The sequence below is a fragment of the Pongo abelii genome, chromosome 6, assembly GCF_028885655.2.
Source record: "Pongo abelii isolate AG06213 chromosome 6, NHGRI_mPonAbe1-v2.0_pri, whole genome shotgun sequence".
NCBI classification, from domain to species: domain Eukaryota; kingdom Metazoa; phylum Chordata; class Mammalia; order Primates; family Hominidae; genus Pongo; species Pongo abelii.
Genome location: NC_071991.2, coordinates 7,436,514 through 7,456,819, shown reverse-complemented (window position 1 = coordinate 7,456,819; position 20,306 = coordinate 7,436,514). Strand labels below are relative to the sequence as shown.

Here is a 20,306-nt window from a genome sequence, read left to right as displayed (position 1 = left end):
TCTTCCCAATCTTTTAAATCTAAAGTTCCCTATTCTGGAAACCATGGGCAGACTTGTTCTATTGTTTGAGATAGCGTGACTAGATTTTCTGTAGAAACTTTAACTCCCCGTCTTCTTAAGAGAATTTTAATGAAGCTGAGATAAGAGGCATATTTACTTTCAATTTGCCCCATTGTTACCCTGGATTCCTCCAAGGGCACAAGCTTACCGCAAGGCTGACTGGATGTACTCGGGAATCTCTCGTCGGCTGTCCTCAATGTTCACATTGTTAGCGTACCTTCACCCTAGAGAAAGGCACCTGCGTTGGGTGGCAGAAGAAGGGGTGGCCTGCCCCTCCACACCTGTGGGTATTTCTAGTCGGGTGGCATGAGAGACGGAGAAAAGAATTAAGACACAGAGACAAAGTAGAAAGAAACAACAGTGGGTCTAGGGGACTGGCACTCAGCACACCAAGGACCTGCACCGGCACCGGCCTCTGAGTTCCCTCAGTTTTTATTGATTATTATTTTCATTATTTCTGCAAAAAGGAATGTAGTAGGAGAGCAGGGTGATAATAAAGAGAAGATCAGCAAAAAACGTGGGAGCAAAAGAATCTATATCATGATTAAGTTCAAGGGAAGGTACTATGCCTGGACGTGCACGTAGGCCAGATTTATGTTTCTCTCCACCTGAACATCTCAGCGGAGTAAAGAATAACAAGGCAGCATTACTGCCAACATGTCTCGCCTCCCGCCACAGAGCAGCTTTTCTCCTTTGTCAGAGTTGAACAAATGTACAGTCGGGTTTTACACCGAGACATTCAGTTCCCAGGGGCAAGCAGGAGACAGTGGCCTTCCTCCATCTCAGCTGCAAGAGACTTTCCTCTTTCACTAATCCACCTCAGCACAGACCCTTTACGGGTGTCAGGCTGGGGGACAGTCAGGTCTTTCTCATCCCATGAGGAAATATTTCAGACTATCATATGGGGAGAAACCATGGACAATACCCCGCTTTCAAGGGCAGAGGCCCCTGCAGCTTTCCACAGTTCATTGTTCCCCTGGTTTATTGAGACTAGAGAATGGCGATGACTTTTACCAAGTATACTGCCTGTAAACGTTTTGTTAGCAAGGCACGTCCTGCACAGCCCTAGATCCCTTAAACCTTGATTTTATACAACACATGTTTTTGGGAGCTCCAACTTGGGTCGAAGTGGCTGGGTGAAAGTGGCTGGGGCAAAGCTACAAATTAACAACATCTCAGCAAAGCAATTGTTTAAAGTACAGGTCTTTTTCAAAATGGAGTCTCTTATGTCTTCCCTTTCTACATAGACACAGTGACAGTCTGATCTCTCTTTCTTTTCCCTATACTCGCCCTCTGGCTATTAGGAACAATATCACGGGGTGAAGTGTGTACACCTGTGCGATATTGAAAGTACTATCATCCTCTGTGCCACGGGTTTTAGAAAAGAAATCACAGTGGGTTGTACAGCTGGTGTGATATTGGTAGTAATATCGGTCCCTCCTTCCCTGGATATTGGGAACAACGTTACAAGGGGCCTGTACACCACCTGCGATATTCGCAGTCATATGATTCTTTGCCCACCTGCATATTAGGAACAACATCACGGCGCGGGTGTCGTGGAAAACCCCGGCTATTTGGAAAGTATCATCCTCTTTTTCCCTGGATACTATGAAAAATATCACAGCAGAGATGTACACCTTCTGCGATATTGGGAGTAATATTATCCTATCCCGCCCTGAGTATTTAGAAATCCATCACGGTGGGGTGTACACCCCTGCCATATTGGGAGTAGTATCATCCTGTCCACTCAGGAAATTACGAACAAGGTCATGGGGGGTGTACTCCCCCTGTGATATTGGGAGTAATGTCGTCCTCCCCAAACCTGGATGTTAGCAACAAGATCACAGAGGGGGTGTACGCACCCTGCGATATTGGAAGTAGCATGATCCTCTGCCCCCCGGATATTGGCAAAATTATGACAGGGCGGGTGTACATTTCCTCCCGTGTTGGGAGTCATATCATACTTTTCCTTTCTGGATATCAGGAGTTAAATCCCAGGGTGGTGTGCATTTCCTCCGATATGGGGGGTAATATCATCCTCTCCCCGTTGGGATATTCAGAACTGTATCCGGGGGGGTGTCCACCCTGTGCGATATTGAAACCAATGTCATCCTCTGTTTGCTTGGATATTAGACACAATATCACAAAAATGTGTACAACCCCTGCGATATTGGAAGTAATATCATACCCTCCTTCCCTGGATATTAGAAAACAGTATCATCGGGGTGAACACCCCCTGCGATTATGGAAGTAAGATTTTCTTTTTTTTTCTTCTTTTCTTTTTCTTTCTTTTTTTTTTTTGAGACAGAATTTCACTCTAGTTGCCCAGGCTGGAGTGCAATGGCACGATCTCGGCTCACTGCAACCTCTGCCTCCCGTATTCAAGCAATTCTTCTGTCTCAGCCTTCCGAGTAGCTGGGATTACAGGCATGTGCTACCATGCCCCGTTAATTTTTTTTTTTTTTTGTATTTTTAGTAGAGACATTGTTTCTCCATATTGGTCACGCTGGTCTTCAACTCCCGACCTCAGGTGATCCGCCCGCTTCGGCCTCCCAAAGTGCCGGGATTACAGGCGTGAGCGACGGCACCCAGCCACCACTTAGCATTTTCATTGTACATTTCTTGAAGTTATAGATTTCTACACACATTGATTGTTGCTTTGTTGTACACTTATTTAGACATAAAATGAGAAATCGAGAAGAATAAAATGGGCACAGTATCCCTAAAGTTTCACATTCCGAGACATCTTAAAAATATTTGCTTTTTAGAAATTTGTTTCAATGAAGAAACTGTGGTATGCACACACAATGAAGTATTCTTCAGCCTCAAGAGGAATAAAATCCTCTCCACTGCAGAAAAAATGGATGAGACTGCAGGGTCTGTATGTTAAGTGAAATAAGGCAGGCACAGAATGACAAATATTACACGTCCTCACTTCTGTGTAGGAATAAAAAAGAAAATGTTGGCCAGATGTGGTGGCTCAGGCCTGTAATCCCAGCATCTTGGAAGACCGAGGTGGGCGGATCACCTGAGGTCAGGAGTTCAAGGCCAGCCTGGCCAACTTGGTGAAACCCTGTCTCTACTGAAAATGCAAAAAATTAGCCAAGGGTGGTGGCGTGCGCCTATAGTCCCAGCTACTCGGGAGGCTGAGGCACAAGAATCGCTTGAACCCGGGAGGTGGAGGCTGCAGTGAGCCCAGATTGTGCCACTGCACTCCAGTCTGTGCCACAGAGTGCGACTCCATGTAAACACAGCACAAAACAAAATGAAACAAAACCAAAAAACAAAAACAAAAACAAAACCAGACAGACACTTCTGACACAGGAGGCAACATGGATGAACCTTGAAGACATTATCGTCAGTGAAATAAATAAATCCCAAAAGGATAAACACGACCAGGCTCAGTGGCTCGCACCTGTAACCCCAGCACTTTGGGAGGCTGAGGCAGGCGGATCCCTTAAGGTCAGGAGTTCGAGAGCAGCCTGGCCAATATGGTGAAAGCTCCTCTCTATTAAAAATACAAAAATTAGCTGGGCGTGGTGGCACACGCCTTTAATCCCAGGTACTCCGGAGACTGGGACACAAGAATCGCTCAGACCCATGATATGGAGGTTGCAGTGAGCCGAGATCACGCCGCTGCACTCCAGCCTGGGTGACAGGGAAGTACTCTGTCTCCAAAAGAAAAAAAAAACATTCACCACGGCATGATTCCACTTCTATCAAGTGTCTAGAGTAGTTAAACTCACAGAGTTGCAAATTAGAATGGTGGCCCCCGGGGTGAGTGAGAGAGAGGAGTGGAGAGTTTGGTGAATGGTGCAATTTCCATTTTGAAAGATAAAACTGTTCTGGAGATGATGGCGGTGATGGTTGCTAAACAATGTGAACGTACTTAATGTCATTCAACTGCCAACTGAAAAGTAGTGGAAATTGTCGTGTTTATAGTGGCCATTCTAGATGAAATCATATATATTTATAACTTTTAGTATTGATACGTGGTATATTTTCCCATAATAAAAGATGAAAATGAAAGCAGTTGGATCTTTAAAAAGAAAAGAAAGAGGCGAATAATGAAGGGGGTGGGTCGCCCCTTCACAGCTGTGGGTGTTTCTCGTTGGGTGGAACGAGAGACTTGGAAAAGGAAAAGACACAAAGTGAAGAGAAAGAAATAAGGGGACCCAGGGGACCAGCGTTCCGCAGATGGAGGATCCCACTGGCTTCTGAGTTCCCTTAGTATTTATTGATTACTTATCGGTGTTTTTTAGAGAGGGGGATGTGTCATGGTCACAAGACAATAGTGGGGAGAGGGTCAGCAGACAAACACGTGAACAAAGGCCTTTGCATCATAGACAAGGTAAAGAATCAAGTGCTGTGCTTTAGAAATGCATAGACATAAACATTTCAATGCTTTGTTAAGCAGTACTGCCGCCCACATGTCTCACCTCCAGCCCTAAGGCAGTTTTCCCTATCTCAGTAGATGGAACGTACAATTGGGTTTCATACCGAGACCTTCCATTGCCCAGGGACAGGCAGGAGACAGATGCCTTTGTCTTGTCTCAACGGCAAGAGGTATGCCTTCCTCTTATACTAATCCTCCTCAGCACAGACCCTTTACGGGTGTCGGGCTGGGGGACGGTCAGGTCTTTCCCTTCCCACGAGGCCATATTTCAGACTATCACATGAGGAGAAACCTTGGACAATACCTGGCTTTCCTAGGCAGAGGTCCCTGCGGCCTTCCGCAGTTTTTGTGTCCCTGGGTACTTGAGATTAGGGAGTGGTGATGACTCTTAAGGAGCATGCTGCCTTCAAGCATTTGTTTAACAAAGCACACCTTGCACAACCCTTAATCCATTTAACCTTGAGTTTGACACAGCACATGTTTTAGAGAGCACGGGGTTGGGGGTAAGGTCACAGATTAACAGCATCTCAAGGCGGAAGAATTTTTCTTCATACAGAACAAAATGGAGTCTCTTATGTCTACTTCTTTCTATACAGACATATTAACAATCTGATCTCTCTTGCTTTTCCCCACAAATAATACACACAAGCTCCCTCCTGATGACAGGAAGAGCCCCAAAGCTTCTGTGGACACTCACTTTTCTCTTCTTCCTGCATTCTTATGAGGAAATCTGTAGAGATTGGGGAACTTGGGCGACTGTGGCTAATGAGGAGCTCTGTGCCTTGAGCCCCCCAGGCCATAGAATAGTCAATACTCGGTCTGTGCCTCCAGCCCTGCAGTGTGAGGTTCCAGTCCTGTGGGCTCCACACCCGTCACCTGTATCAGGAGGCTCATGTCTCACCCTGTCTTCTTGCCAGCCTTGAGGACGGAGTCTGAGCCTCCATCGTGCACCACGCAGGGAGGACAGTGGACCTGTTCTCTGTGGTCATGGCCCAGCAGAGGGGAAGGGCAGTTCAGTGAGTGCTCAGGGACGGACGGTCGGGAGCCTTGCTTTGTTTCCTCATCCTCAGGACAAACAGGACAGTGCGGTGGGCAGGTGGGAGGAGACCAAGGTGCAAACTCTCCGCTCAGCAGACTGTGGAGTTTCTGTTCTTGCTTGTGGTGGGGGGTCTCAGAAATCTTCTTCAAAATTTTGCCTTCCTCCCCCACTGCTTGTCCTTTTCATAGACGCCTCACCCATGATAGCAGGGAATGACTCCCTCTTAACTAATCCATAAGAACAACAAAAAGATGATGAAGGTGATGATGAGGATAAAGAGGCTGAAGACAGACAGCGGGGCATCATGAACCCTTACTGAGGCCTTCGTAAAGGCCAGGCTCTGAGCTCTGTGGTCTATGCAGCTTGTTTCATTTCAGCTGCATAGTCTCCCAGTTATTAGTGCACACTTCATGCTGATTTTACGGACTAGAAAAGGAGCAACGCATTTTCATAGAACTTGTACCAGATCATGAAGTCAAAAAGGGTGAAGTCCAATTTGAACCAGGCAGTCAAAGTCCAGACACATGGCATTTGGCCAGTCCTCTCCCTGCATCCAACCTGCCCTCCCAAATCCTTGTCCCTCAGGCCGATGTCCCTGCTCACTGTGCCCTTCCCTTTGGGGGTTCCTCGTAGACCACACCTAGGCCAGTGGGTGCCACAATCACTGTGTCAAGTAGAGAAAGGGCAGCTGAGATGACATCAGAGGTTCCAGAAAACATGGGCACAGGATCATTCGGGACACATCTCTCTCTTGCCCCTGTTCCTGGCTTTCCTTACCGCTCTCGACTTCCTCAAAGGAGTCATCAATTCGGAGTTTGGCTTCCATTCCTATTGAGGAAGCTGGAAACCATTTCAAAAAATGCTCCTCAGGTGTGCCTGTGGTTAAGAACTCTGAGCTCTGCTTACAGCTTTTGGAAACTGGGCGCGGTGGCTCACGCCTGTAATCCCAGCCCTTTGGGAGGCTGAGGCAGGCGAATCACAAGGTCAGGTGTTGGAGACCAGCCTGGACAACATGGTGAAACCCCGTCTCTACTAAAAATAGAAAAAAATGAGCCGGGCATAGTGGCGGGCGCCTGTCATCTCAGCTACTCGGCAGGTTGAGGCAGGAGAATAGCTTGAACCTGGGATGCGGAGGTTGCAGTGAGCCGAGATCACTCCACTGCACTCCAGTCTGGGCAATGGAAACACTCCGTCTCAAAAAAGCAAAAGCAAAACCAAAACCAAAACCACAACTTTTGGAGAGTTGGAAGACCATGAAGTCTAGTACCCGGGACTCAGAGTCTGGCCATGAATTTGGAATACCATCCTTTCTACTTCTCTGTATGGCAAGGGGTGAGAGGTCCATCCTCTGAGACTCAGCACTCTCATCTGAGCTGATTTCGAGTTGATCCAATGGAAGCGAGCGATGATGAAACCGATCGTGGGTGCCCGCTGCGTGATCTCTCTGTGATGGATGCATAAAGTCAAGGCAAAGTGAATTTTAGGTACATTCGTGACTATTTTCAGCTTCAACTCCATGCAATTCAACGGAAATATCCCCTGACCTGCATTTCTGCTTTCCCTGCATTCCAGACGGGACATTTTCTTTTGCCCTTATCTCAGAAATTACTGAGTATTGTGAGAGGAACAAGTGAGTCTCTTTTCTTTCTGATGCCCCAGAGCCTATATCTTGCTTGGCACAGAAGAGATGTCAAAAGTAACAATCTATGTTAACTCTTGAATTGACACTTCCTTGGTTCGCAAACATTGGCTGTCATCGGTGTGACTTCGACTTACTTGATTCTTTTTGTTTTTTGTTTTTTCAGACAGAGTTTTTCTCCTGTTGCCCAGGCTGGAGTGCAGTGGTGTGATCTCGGCTCACCGTAGCCTCTGCCTCCCAGGTTCAAGCCATTCTCCCGCCTCAGCCTCCCAAGTAGCTGGGACTACAGGCAAGCGCCGCCATACCGGGCGAAGTTTTTGTATTTTTAGTAGAGGCGGGGTTTCACCATGTTGGCCAGGCTGGTCTTGATCTCCTGACCCCGTGATCCGCCCTCCTCGGCCTCCCGAAGTGCTGGGATTACAGGAGTGAGCCACCGCGTCCGGCCGAACTTTCTGATGAAAACTCTAAGTCCACCTAAGCTAAGGACAGGAGTTATAGCTTACGTGAATTTTCAAAGAAGACTCACCGATTTGAGGAAGCAATTACTCTCTTGAAGGAGAAAAGTCAGAAAACGTAATGATGAAATCACTAGGACCTAACCGGCATGTGGAAATATTTTCTGCTTATGAACTATCAACTTTCATTTCATTTCCAGATGACATGGTCTCAGCTGTTATACAGTGTTTATAAATGCTCTAAATCAAGGGAATTTGTATCAATCTAGTAGCACAAAATAAAATATTTTATTTTATTAGTAATAACATCCTTCTAGGGTATTACAGATAACGTCACAAGGTTAACACCTTCTGTGACATTTTGTATACTCTTTGTGACATTGAGAGAAACATTCCCCTAGGATTTTATGAATAATGAGACACGCGGTGTACACACATGCTGTACACCACCTGTGCCATCAGGAGTAACATTCCCCTAGGATATTACGAATAATATCACAGCAGGTGTACACACGTGGTGTACACCCCATGTGACATTAGGAGGAACATGTCCCTAGGATATTAGGAATAGTATCACTGGCGTTGAATCCACATGATACACACCCCCAGTGACATGAAAAGTAACATCCTCCTAGGATATGACAAATAATATCACAGGGAGTACACCTCATGTGACATTAGGAGTGACATCCCCCGAGGATATATTGAATACTATCAGAGGGTGTAGATGCATTGTGACCTTAGTAGCAACACTCTTTAGGATATTACAAATCATCACACGGTGTACACGCATTGTGACATTGGTAGTAACGTCCCGCTACGATATGACGAGTAATATCACAGGCTGTACACCCCATGTGACAATAGTAGTAACATTCCCCTAGAATATGATGAATAATATCACAGGAGGTACAGCCCCTGTGATTTCTGAGTAACATTTCTATAGAATATTACAGGTTGTATCACTGTGTGAGTCTGTGTACACCCCGCGTGACATTAGGAGTAACGTCCCACAACACTATTACGAGTAATATCACAGGGTGAACACCCCCTGTGACATGAGGAGTAACATACTTTTAGGATATTATGAATGATATGACAAGGTGTACACGCCCTGTGACAATAGGAGCAATATCCATCTAGGATATTAGGAACAATATCACAGGGAACACACCCCCTGTGACATTAGGATATTACGAATAATATCCCAAGGTGTACATGCATGGTGACATTAGTACTAATATCCCTCTGGTATACTGTGAATAATATCACAGGGTGTACATCCCTGTGACATTAGGAGTAACGTCCCCCTAGAATAGGACGAATAATATCACAGGGGGTAGACACCCTGTGACTTTAGGCGTATCACCGCCCTTTAATATGAGGAATACTGTCCCAGGGTATGAACCCCCTGTGACCTGAGGAGTAACATCCCGCTGGAATATTAGGAATCACATCACAGTGTGTACATCAACTGTGATCAATAAAATAAAATGCAGCATGGTAACTAGAGAAAATGAAGGAAGAAAATTAAAATTAAAATGTTAAAAAGACCAGTCTGGACAGCATAGGGAGACCGTGTCTCTACAAAAAAAACTTAAAAATTAGCTGGGTGTGGTAGGATGCACCTGTGGTCCCAGCTACTCGGGAGGCTGAGGTGGGAGGATCCCTTGATCCTGGAAGTTGAGGCCACAGTGAGCCATGATCATGCCACTACACTCCAGTCTGAAAATACTTTTTTGTAAATACTACTAATTAGTAAATACTTTAGTATTTTTTAAATAGTAAGTCTTTTAATATTTACCGCTACTACATAATTGCACAAAATCTGTCATTAATTAGTATTTTGTAATAGTTGTTTGCTAAGTACTGCTACTCAGGAAATATGTTAGCATTTTGTACGCAGTCTTTTGCTAAGTACTGCTACACAGTAAATACTTTCATATTATCAAAGTAGTCATTTGCTAAGTATGGCTATTAAGTAAATATTTTAGTATTCTGTATGTGGTCATTTGCTAAGTACTGATACTCAGTAAATGCTTTAGTATTTTGTGAGTAGATAATTACTAAGTAGTAGTACTTAGTAAAGACTTAGCAGCAGTATTTACAAACTAGTTGTTTCTAGCTCATAAGCAAAGGATAGCAAAACAGTGAAGACAGGAAATACTTGTCCATTTGTACAGGTTTACAAGGTACATAGTTAATTCTCTGTCACGACTACAGTTTAAGTTTATGTAATGGGCACTCAGGAATCCTACTGCAAGCAAAAACCTATCTTCTGTCTCTTCTGCTCATGTGAAGGTATGCGGTTCCTTTGCAAACACTTAAGAAGACAGATGAAATTGGAATCACCAGGATGGTTTCCACCTGGCCTGTTAATTTATTCACTGGAAAGACATTTGTGTACATTTTCACGGGTTTCAAAAAGTCAAGTTTTTTTTGGTGGGGGGTATACATTTTGACATTGTTTTCCTAGGGGCTCTACAATGAATGTAAATCTATTCACCTTAAATTATTTTGTTTTTGAGACAGGGTCTTGCTGTGTTGCCCAGGCTGGCATACAGGGGAGTCATCACGGCTCACTGCAGCCTTGACCTCCCCAGGCTCAGGTGATCCTCCCACCTCAGCCTCCTGAGTAGCTTGGATTACAGCTGCGTGCCATCATGCCCAGCTAAGTTTTTTTCATTTCTTTCTTCTTTTTTCTTTTTTTTGTAGAGGTGGGGTCTCACTATGTCGCCCAGGCTGGTTTCCAACACCCGGGCTCAAGTGATTTGCCTGCCTCAGCCTCCCAAAGTGCTAAGATTATGGGTGTGAGTCACTGCACCTGGCCCTTAAATTATTTTTAAATCATAAAGTATCTCAAACATAAGGAGAATACTGAGCAACATAATACCTGTGCACCTGCCACCTCACTTTATCAAATCCTGGTATTACTTGCATGATGGCTTTTTCATACGAGTTTGGGACCAGCCTGGCCAACATGGAGAAACCCTATCTCTACCAAAGATGCAAAGAATGAACTGGGCATGGTGATGCACACCTGTGATCTTAGCTACTCAGGAGGCTGAGGCAGAAGGATCACTTGAGCTTGGGAGGCAGAGGTTGCAGTGAGCCAAGATCGCACCACTGCACTCTAGCCTGGGCGATAGAGAGAGAACCTGTGTCAAACAAACCAAAACACCAGATTTTTTGAAGCTCCTTCACAAGTGATCTCAGCAGGAGATGGAAGTCAAGGACAATTTTAACTGCTGGAGAAAGATGTACCCTCACAGTAAAGGTGACCTCTGACTGACACAGTGTCTCTGGTCTCTAAATCAACAGAGAAAAGATTGGTAACTCCATTCACTGGTCTGATATTTCTGCCAACAGAATAGGATGAAGAGGCCCTTTGTCTTAGAGGTGTTCATTGCACCCAAACCTTTACCCCGCAGCTGCTTCTTAGAGCTCAGTGCTGAGCGGAGTAGAGAACTCACCTGAACTTCAGATCAGCCTGTGGACGGAGCTCCATTCACAGGATAAGCAGTAGCTGAGCTCTGAAGGATGAAAGCCCATGTCTGATGTCTGTTGCCCCCTCCTCCCCATACCCCACCTCCTCCATTCATTCGTTCAACACACATGGACTGTGTCCTGTGATGCAGGCACTGTGTTAGACAACAGGAACCAGAAGATGACGCCAACAGAGTCCTGGCCTCAAGAAGGTCACTTTCCTTGATAGGAAGGAGGGCACAGAGGCCCGCGCCTGTAGGCCCAGCTATATAGGAGGCAGAGGCAGGAGGATCACTGGAGCCCAGGAGTTAGAGGCTGCAGTGAGCTATGATCATACCACTGCACTATAAACTGGGCAACAGAGCAAGACTCTGTCTCAAACCTATATATAATATGTGTGTGTATATACATGTATACACACACATATATATATACACATATATGTATATATTCATATATATATATGTATATACCCTTGATAGGGAGGAGACAGACATATGTGACAACCTATGTCCAGAACCAGCTAGCCTGCAACTGTGACTTTTTTTCTTTTTTTGTAGACAGAGCCTCACTTTGCAGCCCAGGCTGGAGTGCAGTGGCACAATCTCTGCTCACTGCAAATTCCAACTCCCAGGTTCAAGTGATTCTAGTGCCTCTGCCTCCCCAGAAGCTGGGATTACAGGTGCTTGCCACCACACTCGGCTAATTTTTGTTTTTTTTTTTTTAGTGGAGACGGGGTTTCACCAAGTTGGCCAGCCTGGTCTCAATCTCCTGACCTCAAGTGATCTGCCCACCTTGGCCTCCTAAATTGCCGGGATTACAGACGTGAGCCACTGCGCCCGGCTGGAACTGTGACTTTCTACTTGGAATGGAGCTCCCTTTCCAGCACCAAAATGTGTCTTTCCCACAGCTCATTCCTTTGGAATTTGACTTCGCAAATTCTTTGTGCAAAACATCTAACTTCTATTTGTATAACGGAACTTGATTTGAATTCCCATTGTGCTGGGTATCAGAATCTTAATTATGTCAGGTAATTAAGCAACCTCTTCTCCCTTCTTACCATAGGCTGGGGGAGAGTCGAGGCCCAAGACGGGACTGGAGTATTCTCAGTCTGAATAGTGAACGGAGAGTCATCCTCAATCCTCTCTACTCTGGTGGTCTTGAGGGGCCACTGCTACCTCCTCCTGGTCCTGACCTTGAGGCTTCTCAGCACTGGCTTTCTCTGAATTCCTTCTGTGCACAAGTAAATCATTCAGCTTCTTCCTGAACCAATAAGGATTTCTCACCGAGATAATCCTGTTCCGTGGTTACTCTACTGTTACTGAACCATGCTTGACCCAGAGGGGAACTCTGCAAAGCTCACCACCTCCCCCAGCTTCCCCAGGGAGAAAGACACACACACCCTCTCCTCTGAGACCTCCAAACCTATGTGGGTGTCTGTCATCACTGCCACTCCTGCCTCGTACGCGTGCACACCCAAGGACTGTGTTTGGTGAGGCAGATGCATTGATGTCTAAGCGTTCTTGCATCCTTAACTTTGAAACCGTAAAAGCATATTCTTTTCTTTGATCTCTGGATGTTTCATTTTGTTTTTGGTCATCTCCCTCTTTCGATGCCTCCTGCAACGAATTGTATGTGGGAGGAAGGGAGAGGCAAACATGTACAGGGACACAGAGGTATCCTGGGAGAAACTGTGACTCATACTATAAAATATTAATCACACTCACTTATATAGCACCTTGTACTTCATTTATATTTATTTATTTATTTATTTATGTATTTATTTATTTATTGAGGCAGAGTCTCTCTGTCACCCAGGCTGGAGTGCAGTGGCGCTATCTCAGCTCACTGCAACCTCCACCTCCCGGGTTCAAGCAATTCTTCTGCCTATGCCTCCTGAGTAGCTGGGACTAAAGGCGCCTGACACCACGCAGGACTATTTTTTTATTTTTATTTTTTAGTAGAGACAGTGTTTCACCATGTTGGGCCTCAAACTCCTGACCTTAAGTGATCTGCAAGCTTCGGCCTCCCAAAGTGCTGGGATTACAGGCATGAGCCACCACACCCAGCCAAAACATGTATTTCTCATGGAATAATTTCATGCACTAGAGCAAGCTAATTGGGAAAGTCAATAGCAAGGAACAGTAGCAATCGTTTATAAAATAGTGATTAGGTGCTGATACTTGATGCACAGTCATAGTCCCATTTAATTCTTCAAGTGAGATTCTCACTTCGGGAATTTACTATTAGCCATTTTCCAAATAAGAGATAGAGACGAGCGAGTCTCTATCTCTGGTGCAAGGAGATTGGTGCAGTCTGTGAATGGCAAAAGTGGATATGTACCCAGATGTGTCTCAAGTCCAAATTCCAACTCATCACTTCCTTAAATGTGGTCTATTCTGCCAGGCTGGATAAGGGAAGTGGTTCTGCTTCCAATCTTAATATGTGACAGATGAGGCAATCTAAACCAAAGTCTTCTTGAGTTTGGTCAAACCATATGCTGCCAAGGCGTGAATGCAAATAGCAAATAACTGTAACGAGCCATCCCAACTATGCCACAACTCACACAACTCAAAGGCAAGGGAATCCCAGGCGACAAGGTCCAGGAACAGCCACTCTGGGGAGTCTGCCACCTCTGATATTGCTCCCGTGGCACACACAGTGCCCCATCTGCCTCCAGACCTGCGCTGAAGGAATGGGGGGCAGGGGCAAGCTTTGTAGGTGTGGGTGATCCAATGGCCACTTGAGGTCTCTCAAACAAGGACCCTGTAGATGATGTTCATGGGCCAAACGGAATGCACATCTGCCCCGAAATGTGTTTCTTTTCTTTTTTCTTTTTTTTTTTTTTTTTGTTGAGACAGGGTCTTGCTCTGTTGCCCAGACTGGAGTGTAGTGGTGCAGTCTTGGCTCACTGCAACCTCCACCTACTGGGTTCAAGTAATTCTTCTGCCTCAAGCCTCCCAAGTAGCTGGAATCACAGGCATGTGTCACCACGCCTGGCTTGTTTTTGGTATTTTAGTAGAGACGGGGCTGGTCTCGAACTCCGGGCCTCAAGTGATTCACCCACCTCAGCCTCCCAAAGTGCTGGGATTACAGGAATGAGCCACCGTGCCCAGCCTTGTTTCTTTCTAAATGACGCTTCCTTTTTGTCTTTACAGTTCCTTCTACAAAAAACACTGCCATGGCACAGGGGCTTATGCCTATAATCCCAGCATTTGGAGAGCCCAAGGCCAGTGGATCACTTGAGCCCAGGAGTTCGAGACCAGCCTGGGTTAACTTAGTGAGACCCCAGCTCTACGAAAAATTTAAAAATTAGCCAGCCATGGTGGCATGCACCTGTGGTCCCAGCTATTCGCGAGGCTGAGGTGGGAGGATCACTTGAGCCCAGGAGTTCCAGGCTACAGTGAAGTATGATCTGGCCACTGCACTCCGGCCTGGGCAACGGAGCAAAGTGCTGTCGTAGAATAAAATACTTTTTAAATAAACTAAAAGCAAAACAATGGGCCAGGTGTGGGTGGCTCTATCTGTAATCCCAGCACTTTGGGAGGCCAGGTGAGGCAGAACAGGGATTGAGGGGAACCAAGGCTTAAGGCATAAACAAAAGAACAGCAGATGCAGCCAGTTCTAGGCAAGATTAGGCAGCATAGAGGCCACGTGTGCATCCCGTCAATCAGAGGCTGATTGACGGCGGGGGCAGGAGGGCGAGGGGGGAGGGTGACAGCCTCTGATTGACGGCGGGGGCGGGGGTGGTGGTGCGCAAGTCTCCATTTCAGCCTCTGATTGGTCACAGGCCAATCCTTCAGAGGGTGTAACCAATCGGAGGCCTCTAACGGGCACCTAGGGGCGTTATCTAATTCTTCCAGCTTAATAAAAATCCTAATGTGGGCTATTGAGCCGTTTGCTCTATCCCGCTCATGCTGTGTGAATTGTACTTTCGCTTCAATAAATCTGTCTCTTCCTTACTCCGGTTTTTTCTTTTGTTTCTTTTCGTTGCTTTGATCTTTTGTTACTTTGTGCATTTTGTTCAATTCTTTGTTCAACACGCCAAGAACCTGGGCAATCCACGGTCAAGACCTTCCATCCAGTAACAGAGGCAGCACGATCCCTTGATGCCAGGAGTTCGAGACCAGCTGGGGCAACAAAGTGAGACCCTGTGTCTACCATCTGTCTGTCTATCTATCTGTCTGTCTATTTTTTTTTTTTTTTTTAATTATCTGGGCATGGTGGTGCATGCCTGTGGTCTCAGCTACTCCTCAGGCTGAGGTGGGAAGACCGTCTGAGCCTGGGAGTTGAGGCTGCACTGAGCTATGATGGCACAACTGCACTCCAACCTCGGTGACAAAGCGAGATCCTGTCTCTAAATTAAATTAAAAACAATACCACCAAAACAACAGCAGGTTGGGCGGTGGTGTCTCACGCCTATAATCAGAGCACTTTGGGAGGTCGAAATGGAAGACCGTGTGAAGCCAGGAGTTCGAGAGCAGCCTGGGCAACAGAAACCTCACCTCTACAAAAAATATAACTGGCCTTGGTGGCGGGCGCCTGTAATCCTAGCTACTTGGGAGGCTGAGGCAGGGGGATTGCTTGAGTCCCAGAGGTTGAGGTTGCAGTGAGCTGAGATCCCGCCGTTACACTCCAGCCTGGATGACAAACTGAGATCCCATCCAAAAAAAGCCAGTGCCCCGCTGAGTTTTTCCTGAAACGAGAAACCCTCGCCTGTAGCCAGGAGAAAAGTCCGCGAGCCAGCAAAAAACAAACTCGGCCAGGAAACATAACAAGGCCACCCTGGCGTGCCAGAAGACGACGCTGCGAGGCGGGTTCTTCTTCCTGGTCAGCGGTGATCGCTTCCGGGGTGGTGGCGAGGGAGGCGGAAGTGTGATGTTGTAGCAGGTGGCTGCTGTCTGTGGGCGGCTGTGGGAGGCTCCCGAGGTGGGGGGCTGGGCCAGGATGGCTGCAGCGGCAGCCAGGGCAGGGAGCGGGCCCTGGGCGGCCCAGAAGAAGCAGTTCCCGCCGGCGCTGCTGAGTTTCTTCATCTACAACCCGCGCTTCTGGCCGCGGGAAGGAGAGGTATGCGGAGGGGGCGGCGTCGGTGCTCCCCGGGGAGGTGGCCCTGTGGTTCTGCCCACCTCGAGCGGCACTGACCTAGCCTGCGTTGTGCCAGTTGCGAGCCCGGGCGGGGGGCTGCGGCGGGGTCTTGCCAGCAGGCGGGGACCGCTTGAGGTCCTGGGTCCACGCTTGTCTGTGGAATAAAGCCCCGTCAGGTCTGGTATCACTCCACACCCCACGTTGAGGCTGTTTGCGCTTTGCTTTGCGTCAGTTCTGGGAAACTAAAAATTGAACTTGGCTTTGTTAAGTGGGTAGTCCCCAACTAGAAGCGTGGAAGCAGAGTGGCAGACGCTAGCCTTCAAATGATACAAGCCTGGAGGACCCTGTAAAAGTTTTCACCGAAATGAGGAAATTAATTCCGGGGCGTGTGTGTGTGGGGGTGTGGGGGTGTGGGGGTGTGGGTGTGTGGGTGTGGGGGTGTGGGGGTGTGGGTGTGGGTGTGGGTGGTTTTTCTGAGGTGGGGACGGCGACTTTCTCAAAGGATGTCCGGAGCTGTGTTTCATTACCAGCAAGTCAGAGTTCTTTTAAAGACTGTCCAGGCTGGGCGCCCTGACTCGCGCCTGTAATCCCAGCACTTTAGGAGGCGGAGATGGGAGGAGTACTTGGGGCCAGGTGTTCCAGACCAGCCTGGGCAACATAGCAAGACCCCCAGCTCTACCAAAAAAAAAAATAATAATCGGAAAATGAGCCAGGCGTGGTGGCACGCACCTGTATTTCCATCTACTCAGGAGGCTGAGGACAGAGGATCGCTTGAGCCCAAGTGATGGAGGCTGCAGGTGAGCTGTAATTGGGCCACTGCACTACAGCCTGAGTGACAGAGACCCCATCTCCAGAAAATGAAAAAGAAAAAAAAAAAAAAACTCGTCAGTTCAAATGCCTGGGAACTGGCTGGATTTAATTTTCAGGGAGCTATGTGTCTGCAGATGTGCACACCTTTATTTCTTACAAGCATTGGTGTATTACAAATTAGCACTAGGAAAGAAATCTGGAGACTTGAGTTTTCATAAAAATTACCTGGTGCTACTTCAGATGTGACTTATTGACTATCGAAATTGCCTTTCTGACTGGTGGGCAGTATTTGCACAATGATGAGATAATTCCTGTTCTTCTTTTAAATAGAGACAAAGTCTCACGGTGTTGCCCAGGGTGGTCTTGAACTCCTGAGCTCAGGTGATCCTCTCTTCTCGGCCTCTCAAAGTGCCAGAATTACAATTCCTGTTTTTCTAAAACCGGTTTTTCTTTTGTTTTGTCATTAGCATGTGCGCCACAAGAGGTCGACACTGAACTTAGCGTTTTCAGTAGCTAAGATGAAATGTTTCTCTTCATGATGTGCTTCTCTTTCCTCAGTTTCAGGAGGAAAATAAGATTTGATTTTATCATCCAAATGAGGTAGAAGAGAAGAGGCCGGGCGCGGGGGCTCAAGCCTGTAATCCCAGCACTTTGGGAGGCTGAGGCGGACGGATCACGAGATCAGGAGATGTAGACCACCCTGGCTAACAAAATGAAACTATGTCTCTACTAAAAATACAAAGAAATTAGCCAGGCGTGGTGGCGGGCGTCTTTAGTCCCAGCTACTCGGGAGGCTGAGGCAGGAGAATGGTGTGAACCCGGGAGGCGGAGGTTGCAGTGAGCGGAGATTGCACCACTGCACTCCAGCCTGGGCGACAGAGTGAGACTCCGTCTCCAAAAAAAAAAAAAAAAGAAAAAAGAAAAAGAATGAGAAGAGAGAAGATTAGAAATGTCGGATTGTGTGAAGCCATTGTACAGTTTACAAGGTAATACCTCTAAGCGTGCCTTTTAGAGTTCAGTGAATTCTTAAAACTGCTGCTGGAGAATTGTCCCAAAGATAATTTTTTCACCTTTGTAAGACCTTTAGCCCATCAAAACCTGCAAAATCTTTACATACACAGAAGAACAGACAGTTCTTTAATGAACCAGAAGGAAATTTCTGGATGGTCATGATATTTACATACACAGTGTATCTTTCTGAAATTGTATGGTGAAGTTACGGGTGATCTTTGCTATTCAGAATTTAGGAAAGTTCTCTGGCTGTTGCATCCAAATAAAATTACAATAAAATTGGTTGCAATTTTAAAATCAAGTTCTTCCTATTTGCTTTATTCGTTCTTGGGGCTGCTTTAAGAAGCTGTGTGTCTGGTGCTGTCGCATGTTCAAAATTTTTAAACTAAGGCAAAATAAAAAACATGGTCTAATGAATTCATTGTATAAATTGAGTATATCAAACTTTGTGGGTTGTTCGGAATCCTATAATTGAAAAACAGTAAAGATGGAAACAAGTTATTGAATATCAAGAGGAGGAGTTGTTGGTAATGTGTCATTGTTTGTTTATTTATTTTTTTTAAATGTATTGATTAGTATGTTGAATGCCTTACTTGGTCGGATTTAAACTAGGTGGCTTTTGCGGAAGTTTCTCGGGGTATATAGCAAAGGTTTATGTTTATCATTTACACTAGCACAATCTTTTAAAAATATATATGCACCCTATCTCACTAATAGCTTCTATTCTTCATCTATATTGAAAGCCCTCCTCTACTAAGGCTTACTGATTCACAAATTAGAATGTAAACACTTCTGGCTGGGAACAGTGATTCACACCTGTAATCCTAGTACTTTGGGAGGCCGAGGTGAGGTGGGCCGATCACTTGAGGTCAGGGGTTCAAGACCAGCCTGGCCAATATGGCGGAACCCTGTCTGTACTAAAACTACAACAACTGGCCAGGGATGGTGGCACACACCTGTCATCCCGGCTACTCGGGAGGCTGAGGCAGGGGAATCTCTTGAACCAGGGAAGCAGACGTTGCAGTGAGCCAAGATTCCACCACTGCACTCCAACCTGGACAACAGAGCAAGACTCCCATCTCAAAGAAAAAAAAAGAACAGAAACACTTTTTTTCAGCACACGACTATGGTGGGACCAAGTTTATAAACATTATACTGTTTGGCCAAGAGTCAGTGTACCTTTGCCGTCTATCCAGTGGACATTGATTTTCCCTTGAATTCAGATGTGTGCTGTGTTTTCGTGTTTGCAGGACAAGGTTTATATTTCGCTGCCGCAGCAGTGCTACAGCATGTACAAGGTAAGCATGGCATTCTTTTTGAACTGAGAGTCCAGCCACTTACCCCTATTTCTAGGCTCCACGGGTGTTTAAAGAGAAATCTGTAAATGACTGCAAAGTGACTCTATCTTAGAGAAGAAAATAATGAGGCCTTTGAAACAGGTAGTGAGGTTTATGCCTACATTTATTCAGTAAGTATTGAACTCCCTTCTCTTTTCTCAGCCTTATAGTAGGAATGTGTCCCCAGTGATGAAAAAGTGTGTCTATGCGCTCAAGGAATGTACAGAATGCAGATAATTTTATGATGTAAAAAGTTCAGTGAGGCAGGGCACAGTGGATCACACCTGTAATTTCAGCATTCTGGGAGGCTAAGGCGGGAGGATTGCTTGAGCCCAGGAGTTCAGGACCAGTCTGGGCAATATAGCAAGATGTCATCTCTACAAAAAAATTTTATAAAAGTTAGCCAGGTATCATGATGCATGCCTCTACTGCCAGCTACCTGGGAGGCTGAGGTGGGAGGATCACTTTAGCCTCAGAGGTGGAGGTTGCAGTGAACTTTGATTGTGCCACTGCCCTCTACCCTGGGCAACAGAGAGAGATTCCATCTTAAAAAAAAAAAAAAAAAAAGATGGTGATTCCGTTCATTCAGTGAAAACTGAAAAAAGACAAAAATGTGGATGATATTCTGAATGTAAATTGAAATTCGGGGTAAGTTGAAATTTTTGAAAGATGCCTAGAGCAATTAGGTGGTTTCATAAATAAAACAGCATCACATAACAGTATTTTTTGTAACATATTTTTAACTTAAGTTTTGTCATGTAAATATTCTCTGTATTGAAAAGAACTGGGAGATTTAATAAGCTGAATTAATAATTCCCCAGAGCCTATATCTTGCCTGGCATAGAGGAGAGAGCAAAAGTAAAAATCTATGTTAATTATTGAATTGACGCTTCCTTGGTTCACAAAAATTGGCTGTCATAAGTGTGACTTTGACTTACTTGATCCCTCTTGTTTTTTGTTTTTTGAGACGGAGTTTTGCTCTTGTTGC

The 20,306-nt window shown here is 45.9% G+C and overlaps 2 pseudogenes; one reads left to right on the top strand and one right to left on the bottom strand.

Annotated features, from left to right (window-relative positions):
- Positions 1-20,306, top strand: part of LOC129060282 (olfactory receptor 7E24-like) — a 59,019-nt pseudogene that overhangs the window by 36,825 nt on the left and 1,888 nt on the right.
- Positions 411-6,321, bottom strand: LOC129060554 (uncharacterized; annotated as a pseudogene).